Source organism: Haliotis rubra, unplaced genomic scaffold (genome assembly GCF_003918875.1).
Source record: "Haliotis rubra isolate DU_JTF1 unplaced genomic scaffold, ASM391887v1 Scf581, whole genome shotgun sequence".
NCBI lineage: Eukaryota > Metazoa > Mollusca > Gastropoda > Lepetellida > Haliotidae > Haliotis > Haliotis rubra.
The window spans coordinates 444,599-455,545 of NW_025767281.1; positions in this window are offsets into that span (position 1 = coordinate 444,599).

The following is a 10,947-nucleotide window of genomic DNA, read 5'->3' on the forward strand; positions in this document are numbered from 1 at the left end:
TGTCTACTAAATAGAACAACACCAGTTTTTCTTCAGGATTTACTCCCACCTGTACAAGTCAAACGGACAATCTATGAGTTAAGAAACTCGGATAATTTTAGACAACCATGTACAAGACTGAGGTACTCAACATCACAGGGGCGTGTCACGCTTAGAAACAGCGTTAGAAAGACATATAGGTATATAAACCCTACCCTAGTACTATATAAAAGTGCTAGGATAGGGTCTATATACCTATATGTCTTTCTAACGCTGTTTCTAAGCGTGACACGCCCCTGTGCTAAACATCATCTTTCTATTCCATCAGCAGTTAAAATGTGGAATAATATTTCCTTAGCTATTAGAAATTGCGACTCTGTTGCATCATTTAAATCTTATATCCACGTGACAGAACTACTTCAGTGTCTGCCAATTGACTGTCTGTCTGGGTGTCTGTCAAATGGGTGTCTGTCAAATAGGCGTCTGTCAAATGGGAGATAACTGGTATATATGCGGACCTCCCTCACCTTGCATCCCAAGAAACAAGATGTCCGACAACGAACGGTTGATTGGTTGTTGTTTAACGCCGCGCTCAGCAATATTTCAGCTATATGGCGACAGTCTGTAAATAACCACACAATCCAGTGACTAACAGCATAAGCATCGATCAACGCAACTAAGATACGATGACATTCATCAGCCAAGTCAGTGAGCCTGACCACCCGATCCCGTTAGTCGCCTCTTACGACAAGTATGGGTGGCTGAACATAAATTCTAATCCGAATCTTCACGGGTTTCTCGGAACAGGGTAAAACTAGTGCTTAAAAGTGAGGATTGTGATTTTTCCGGCCAGTGACTGCATTCCACTGTCCGGCACGGGACACTCGGTGACTGACAGTAGGTGACTGATTGTGGTACCCTATTTATGCTACACAAATATGCATAAACCAAAGACATATAAACGCGTGCTTATGTTGATAGGGACTAAACATTCTATTGCTACGTAAGGACGTATGTGTGTGACAACTGCAAATTAATACAAATGAAATTATATTATACTATATATAACAAATTTGAAATATATGTTGTAATATCTTAAGAATTATAAACTGTATTAACAATTCCAAAGTTAAGAATAATATCCATATGTGTATGTTTCATTTGTTTAAAATAATAATTAAACTTATATTTGTAATAATCTGAAGGTATAATAATCCAATAATATAAAATTATTAAAATATAATGTTATAAATAATCCTTAACGAAAGTAGTCGTCGACATTATTCGTCCAGCGAAGAATCCAAACTTTAAAGTAACCATACATGGAAGTTACATCAAGTGATGCAATTCAAGCAGTGTGCAAAATATACTAAGCAGCAAAAGAAACGTCAGTTTGGAATTTTCCTTCGAGGAAAACGGATAACTGTAAACTCATTTAAGGTTTTGATTTTATATTTTTGACAACATCTCCAACTTTACCTGAGCAAGACATTCCTTCCCAAATTGAACCCAGGAAATAGTCTCAAAAACGCAACCTGATCTTGGAGATGGTACGGTGTTCTCCATGTTTTTCATGCAACTCATGCTGCACGTGCTGTTCACAAGGACCAGCCCTATAAAATGAACCCTCAAACCTGGTTGAAACATTCACATTACAACGTCAGCAGGATGCCGCGACTCACGACAGCTCAGAGGAACCAGGCGATAGGAAGACTTGAAGCTGGCCACACTGCACATGCCGTTGCCAATGACTTCCAGGTCAACGTTCGGACCATCTACAGGCTGCAGCAACGTTTCCGGGCCACCAACACCACAACCCGTACTCGCAGACCAAGGGTGAAAAGACGACATGATCGCCATGTTGTGCGACAGCATGTACAGAATCCCTTCACGCAGGCATCCGAAACAGCACGCCAGACAGTGGGAACACACGGAAGACCAATCAGTATTGATACAGTTCGCCGACGTCTTAACAGCGGGAACCTCCATTGCCGTAGACCTTACCGTGACCTATCCTCACCCTCGTCATCGGAGTGAACGTCTACAGTTTGCCCTACAACACCAAAACTGGCGATATAGGCAATGGAGAACTGTTCTGTTCACAGATGAGAGTCGGTGCTGCGTATCAACTGCAGATGGCAAAACAAGAATATGGCGACGACGTGGCCAGCGTTACTCAGACCAGTGTGTTATGGAAAGAGGCTCATGGTGAGGTGCAGGGATCATGGTATGGGGTGGAATAGGCCTGAACCAGAGAGTGGGTCCTGTGGTGTTCCAGAACCTTGGTCCAGGGAGAGGAGGCGGCATCACAGCGGTGCGCTACATCGACCAAGCTCTCAGACCCCACGTCATATCACATTTCGCACGTCACCGGAACAACATTTTACAGCATGATAACGCCCGGGCCCATACTGCCAGAGCTACACGGGACTTCCTACAGCAGAATGGTGTCAACATTATGCAGTGGCCAGCCCTTAGTCCTGATTTAAACCCAATTGAACATCCTTGGGATGAAATTCAGAGGAGACTGAATAATGTCATACCAAGGCCGAACACAGCCGATTTATCGCGCCAGGCCTTTCTCAGAGTGTGGCTCAAGGTGCCAATGGCCTTCATCAATCGATTGGTGCACTCCATGCATAGACGCTGTGCTGCAGTTATTGCCGCTCGTGGTGGTCACACTAGATACTGAATTCAAGAGTATGAATGGACTGCAAACCTTCACGTAATGCCTTGAAGTTGTGCTGAGTTATTCATTGATGTGTCAAGATATTGTACACAAAAAATGGTTTTGATCTGCTTATTATGTCTATATCTGAAATGATTTGATTACAGTGCCTATCTAATTTGGAATTCGTACTGACGTTTTTCCTGCTGCTGAGTATACCTTCCAAATGTTCCTAGCTAATCGGGTTAGCTATGCCTGAAAGTTACTAGCCCACAAAATAATTCTCTAGCCCGAAATTTGAATGTAGAAACTAAGCAAAAGATGACAGAAATATGTGAAAAAAGATACTGTTGGCACAACACGGGTTATATCATTCAGCTGATAATATGATAAACATTTTTACAGGCCATAATCTTGCATGATTTAAAAGTGTATTATAACTTAACCAGTGATATATTTACAAATTGACCCCATGAAAATTCGCTAGCCAGTCGGGTCAGTGACTGTTGAGATTGACTGACCCGACTTGATTTTTACTAGCCACGGGCTAGCGGGCCAGTGGTTATTTCTCCCACTGAATTCAAGTGAATTGCATTCAACCAATACTACATCATGGAATTACCGGTGTCTTTATACCGTCTTTGGGGGGCACTCGGGTGATTGTGGTGAATCTTTAGCTTCCTGATTTATAGTATTCACGTAGGTTTATCCGCATTGTGGAATGTTTGTTTGTTTGTTTTTGTTTAACGCCGCACTCAGCAATATTCCAGCTATATTGCAGCTTCTGTAAATTACCGAGTCTGGACCAGGCAATCCAGTGATCAACAGCATGATCTACGCAATTGGGATGGCCCTGCCCAGCCTGCCCATGTTTGTTGAAATAAGTATTTACTTAGGTACAGAATAAAGAGTGTCCACTTTTGTTGTTATGTACGACCAGATAGACAGATGATTATCAATGAACCAGGACATACCTGGAGGTTATGTCCCGTTTTGTCCAAGTTATGTCTCATTTGGTCCAGGTAATGTAGCATTTTGTCCTGTTATGTTCCGTTTTGTCCGGTTATGTCCCGTTTTGTCCTGTTATGTCCCGTTTTGTCCTGTTTATGTCCCGTTTTGTCCAGGTTATGTCCCTTTTTGTCCAGATTAAGTCCCGATTTGTCCAGGTTATGTCCCGTTTTGTCCAGGTTATGTCCCGTTTTGTCCAGGTTATGTCCCGTTTTGTTCAGGTTATGTCCAGGTTATGTCCCGTTTTGTCCAGATTAAGTCCCGTTTTGTCCAGGTTAGGTACGGTTTTGTCCAGGCTATGTCCCGTTATGTGCCGTTTTCTCCAGGTTATGTCCCGTTTTCTTCGGGTTATGTCCCGTTTTCTACGGGTTATGTCCCGTTTTGTTCAGGTTATGTCCAGGTTATGTCCCATTTTGTTCAGATTATGTCACGCTGTCACAATGATAGTTTCTTAAACAACTTTTGTATTTTTATGACATAAATCTGCAAAAACACAGAGTTGGTCTAATGTTTTGATTATGGTCACTGTTTCATTGAGTATTATATGTTTATTAGTTTTCGAGTTAGACTGTAATTCATCGGTCCGTTTTTGAGCCAAACGGAATATACATAAAACTGATTTGTCTAGTACCTTCCCGACCGACACCGGCACAGACAGATAACGAGGAGCATTTTCAGCTGCAAACTCTCATTCCTCGAAAAAGACTCCCCATTTGTTGTGTCATACATTTGGTACCTTTCAATTTGCATTTGTACCGTTCTCGGGTTTACGGCCAGCAACACTAACATTCTAGTAATGAGTGAGTGAGTGAATTTAGTGTTACGCCGCTTTTAGCAATATTTCAGCACAATCACAGCTGGGGACACCGGAAATTGGCTTCACACATTGTCCCAATGTGGGAAATCGAACCCTTGTCTTCTGCGTGATGAGCGAACGCTTTAACCACTGAGCTAAGTCTCAGCTAACCCACAGCCCTTTTAGAAGTGAAGAAATGTATTGTCGGGTACGAGTCGTCATGCTCATGGTCGGGATTGTATTACTCTCCAGGTTTCAGATGAGATCCTTTAGGAATCATTGTGCGTGTGAAATGATTGTGAAGTGTATGTCTATCCGGTAACGATCAACATGCATCAAAACTGCGCGCCTCTATGCAAATGATGTCTTCGTTGCCTGTTCAGACTCGATTATATAAATATTTTTACATCGCTGGGCGCGGCGCATGATACCAAATAACATAAATATGAGAATTTGTTACAAAGATTGACAATAACATGTTGAGTCTTTCTATTACCATATATTGCAATATTCCTGCAACATCGGGGCGGGAGGGACCGGACATAGGCTTCACACATTGCACCGGGTTGCACGTAGACTAACGCTTAGTCACTGAATATATATAATAGTTGCACGTAGACTAACGCTTAGTCCCTGAATGTATATAATAGTTGCACGTAGACTAACGGTTAGTCCCTGAATGTATATAATAGTTGCACAAAGAAGAACACTTAATCCCTGAATATATATAGCAGTTGCATGTAGACTAACGCTTAGTCACTGAATATATATAATAATATGCATGCAACCGCTTACTCCCTGAATATATATAATAGTTGCACGAAGACTAACGCTTAGTCCCTGAATATATATAATAGTTGCACATAGACTAACGCTTAGTCGCTTAATATATATATAATAATATGCTTGCAACCGCTTACTCCCTGGATATATATAATAGTGCACATAGACTAACGCTTAGCTGATGAATATATATAATAATATCCATACAACTGGTTACTCCCTGAAAATATACAGCAGCTGCACGTAGACTAACGCTTACTCCCTGAATATATATAGCTGTTGCATGTTGACTAACGCTTAGTCGCTGAATATATAATTATACAGACGCAACCGCTTACTCCCTGAATATATATAATAGTTGCACGTAGACTAACTAACGCTTAGTCGCTGAATATATATAATAATATGCATCGCTGAATATATATAGCAGCTGCACGTAGACTAACGCTTACTCCCTGAATATATATAGGAGTTGCAAGTAGACTAACACTTAGTTCCTGGATATATAACTTTACACGTGCAACCACTTACTCCCTGAATATATATAATATAGTTGCACGTAGACTAACGCTTAGTCCCTGAATATATATAATAGTTGCATGTAGACTAACGCTTAGTCGCTGAATATATATAATAATATGCATGCAACCGCTTAGTCCCTGAATATATATAGCAGCTGCACGTAGACTAACGGTTAGTCCCTGGATATATAATTATACACGTGCAACAGCTTACTCCCTTGATATATATAATAGTTGCACGTAGACTAATGCTTACTCCCTGAATATATATAGCAGTTGCATGTAGACTAACGCTTAGTTCCTGGATGTATAATTATACACGTGCAACCACTTACTCCCTGAATATATATAATAGTTGCATATAGACTAACGCTTAGTCGCTGAATATATATAATAATATGCATGCAACCGCTTACTCTCTGCATATATATAATAATTATATATATTTAGGGACTAAGCGTTAGCTATAGTCTACGTTCAACCCGGTTGAAATTATTTTGATGGTAACAAATAAACCCATTTAAATCGAGTCTCAGTGAGTTGGGAGAAAGTCTAGACTTTCTTCACTAAGGGCTTTAGCATTTTAGGGAGGGCTAGGCTGTAGGGAAAACAGTGTGGTTCAGGGACTGTGAGACAGAGTAGATTGAAGCTATAACCACTGTTCAACTCCATTGTCCTAATGACCGTATGCCCTGAGTCATGGCATATCACACAACCAGTAGAAAAAAAGGTAATGATTCCGACTCAATGTCGATGACTAGATTTCAATCAGAGCATGTCCGATACATATGACCAAACACGATATATGAATTTCTCTTTAACCTCTCTGTGTGTGTGAATACATGGCACGTTGTTACGGATAACAACTTGTTTTTAGTGTGTACGTTTCAGAGGTACAGACTCGTGCCAGTTATATTGGGTCTCTTGACGTAAGTTCCATATACTTACATGTTATTTCAATGAAGCATAAATAATTTTCATGAAGTGAGTTTTGGATGGATCGTTGTAAACTTTGACAGGCAAATGTGAAATCATCTTTTCTCTGCGCACACAATTTCAGTTAAATTCTTCGACCACTATTTAACTAATGACACATCACATTTATCAACTTACGTATGGTTAAACAGTGCACAACCCCATAGGTCGCCATGTTAAAGGAGTTCACGGCACTGTACATATGTTGATTAAACTGTTGCCATTCGGTAAATAAGCAACGGAAAATTAGAAATTATGTGATTGTAGGTAAGATGATTCTTCACAAATGTGCAAAAGTTGACTTGGATCGTACAAAAATTAAATTCATGAAAATTATTTATGCTACACAATATTAACGTATAAGTATGGAAATTACGTCAAGTGGCCAAATATAACTGGCACGGGTCTGTAATTCTTTCTCCTTCATTAAGAAGTTGTTATCCATAATAACGTGGCATGTATTCATGTTCGTCCAACTTCTAAATACCTTTCAAGAACATCTTTGTGTGTGTTTGCATAATCCTACAATGTATACATTTTAGTTACATGTAATGCCACATCATTCCTAATATGGTCTGTGAAAATAAGGTCTGCACGATAAATAAACATAGCACCCATTAACGGTGAAAAAATGCAAAACATGTGTAAGATGAGAACAGTTTAAGTAGGTTACCTTGCACTCGCACAGTCAGTCGGTATTGACATATGGCCTTCACCCCTCGCGTCCGTGTTGCTACTGTTTACACAGCACTTCTATTTACAATGGGTAAATTACAGCGATAATTCTAAACGAGGCATGACTTGTTGATTATGTGCACCAAAGACACATTAAATGGTAACGGGTTTTCGCATAATAACGTAACAGCGTTATAACGAGTAAATAGTGTTGTCCCTCTATTGCCCAGAACAGTGCAGTGCACACTTGTACGTTTCATAAAGATTGACCCTGAAACGTATTTACTTCTTTTGTGGTTTCCAGTCAGTTGTTTGTTTGGTTGGGCTTTTTTTGTTTCCAGTCCGCTAGTTGCCATTTGACCCAGATAAATATTTACTTCGTGCAGTTCAGTCAGCTGACCTAACCTTCTGTCTGCTCGCCTCGGCATGGTGTTGGTCGGTTGTATCCAAACTGGTAGTCTGTCTCACAGTCCCTGAACCACATTATTTTTCCATCCGCTCAGCCTTTTCTGCAATGCAAAATCTCTAGATGAAGCAAGTGCAGATTTCCTCAGGTTCCGGCTGAATCTATGAGCTCTTTTCAGTTTAAATGGGGTTATTTGTTTGTATCATATTTATATGTGCTCAGAGACAAAGCGTTAGTCTACCGAGATGGGCGTAAGCCTCGAATTCTTCAAAGACATCGGCTTCGGCTTTTTATCGGAACATAATACTTCCGAAAGCGATGAAAACCGCCTGCAGCAGTGTAGGGGCGCCAATCGAGAGGGAGGGCAGCATCACCAAGAGATTTATATAGGGACCTTCAGAAGTAGTAGTGTAGTCTATGTACCTAACTTGTTTTCCGTATGCACGACCACTAAATATACAGCAGGGCATCTAAATACTTGTCTAGACTCATTAGTTACTGTATATGTCGAAACTGCTTCAAGAGAGTTCAGAGGGTGGGGAGGAGGGAGTTTGAGTATCGTTCTTACAACATAATGTTACTAGTATTAGTCCTAGGCCAAATACTAGAAAAGTCTCTATATTTTAGGTTCTCTCAGGAGCAGTGTCAGTGATTAGGGACCGTTCACAATTTATGCCTATTTTTAGGCATAATTGTTTATCAAATGTATGTACAAACTTGACCCCACTAGTACATGTGTACAAAATTGATGACAACCACCCCCCACCCCCACCTCACCAGAACAAAATGGGTGAAACAACACCCACCCCACAAAACCTAACATCATCATCACCCCATAGCCATAATTTATGAACGGTCCCTTAGAATGACACCTCCCACTCTCCAAAAAATATTGTTGATATGGAACTAGCCCCAGGATGTATCAGATTACTAAAAACAAACAAGTGTAAGCGGGGGAAGGAATACAGAGAGTTGGATCGTCTATTGATAGACTTTATTGTTCATTGTAGATAGGGTGAATCCATGTAAAGAAAAACCTACAACAAAAGACAAGGCAGTTTGTCAGGACATGCCGAGATACATACTCTATCAACAGATCATACTATAATTCAAATACAAGAGACATGATAATTACTACTTATTGATGTTGACCAGCAAAAGTATTACATATGACCAATCAATAATATAACATCACTCTTGACTTTTTGAACAATAGATGAAATGTATATGAACTGATGTTGATTACTTAACATGGCTGAAAATATCAGTAACATTCAAACCCATCTCTACACATGAAACTTATTACAATACAAAATATCCTATGAGACGTTTTACGCTTACGGCTGAGAATTACAAAATGCAATTAATGTTAATAATTATGAAAAGAATTATGTAATTACAAAATGCAATTAATGTTAATAAATATGAAAATAATGATGTAATTACAAAATGCAATTAATGTTAATAATTATGAAAATAATGATGTAATTACAAAATGCAATTAATGTTAATAATTATGAAAATAATGATATAATTACAAAATGCAATTAATGTTAATAATTATGAAAATAATGATGTAATTACAAAATGCAATTAATGTTAATAATTATGAAGATGATGTACAGAACTGCCCCTTTAACTCACCCCGAGGAGACAAGAACACTCCTTTCAGCAGCGGTCAGTGGTCACATGACCCAGGGCACGGACCAACTAGTCCTAAAATCAAAACAATAATCATACTTAGTACAATAATAACCAAAAGTTATTATGCAGTAAAATACAATGTAATTCTTACAACTGCGCATAGTAACTGTGCTACATCTGAGAGGTGATAGCGTGAAATGAAACAATAGCGAACTGCACTATGGGAAAAGAATTTACATTTTCTTACGTCAAACACCTAAGAGTTGGATTAACGTTAATGGAACATCTAATTTTTAATGATAAATAGATTAGAAAGATTTATAATTACGAAAATTGTGTATTTGTTTATGAAACATTCACATTACAACGTCAGCAGGATGCCGCGACTCACGACAGCTCAGAGGAACCAGGCGATAGGAAGACTTGAAGCTGGCCACACTGCACAAGCCGTTGCCAATGACTTCCAGGTCAACGTTCGGACCATCTACAGGCTGCAGCAACGTTTCCGGGACACCAACAACACAAATGATCGTCCCCGTACCCGCAGACCAAGGGTGACCACATGACGACCAGACCGCCATGTTGTGCGACAGCATGTACAGAATCCCTTCATGCAGGCATCCGAAACAGCACGCCAGACAGTGGGAACACACGGAAGACCAATCAGTACTGATAGTACGCCGACGTCTTAACAGCGGGAACCTCCATTGCCGTAGACCTTACCGTGGACTTATCCTCACCCTCGTCATCGGCGGGAACGCCTACAGTTTGCCCTACAACACCAAACTGGCGATATAGGCAATGAAGAACTGTTCTGTTCACAGATGAGAGTCGGTACTGCGTATCAACTACAGATGGCAAAACAAGAATATGGCGACGACGCAGCCAGCGTTACTCAGACCTATGTGTTATGGAAAGAGACTCATGGGGAGGTGCAAGTATCATGGTATGGGATGGAATAAGCCTGAACCAGAGAGTGGGTCCTGTGGTGTTCCAGAACCTTGGTCCAGGGAGAGGAGGCGGCATCACTGCGGTGCGCTACATCGACCAAGCTCTCAGACCCCACGTCATACCACATTTCGCACGTCACCGGAACAACATTTTACAGCATGATAACGCCCGGGCCCATACTGCCAGAGCTACACGGGACTTCCTACAGCAGAACGGTGTCAACATTATGCAGTGGCCAGCCCTTAGTCCTGATTTAAACCCAATTGAACATCTTTGGGATGAAATTCAGAGGAGACTGAATAATGTCATACCAAGGCCGAACACAGCCGATTTATTGCGCCAGGCCTTTCTCAGAGTGTGGTTCCGGGTGCCAATGGCCTTCATCAATCGATTGGTGCACTCCATGCATATACGCTGTGCTGCAGTTATTGCCGCTCGTGGTGGTCACACTAGATACTGAAGTCAAGGGTCTGAATGGACTGCAAATGTTCACGTAATGTCTTGAAATTATGAGTTATTCATTGGTGTGGCAAAATATTGT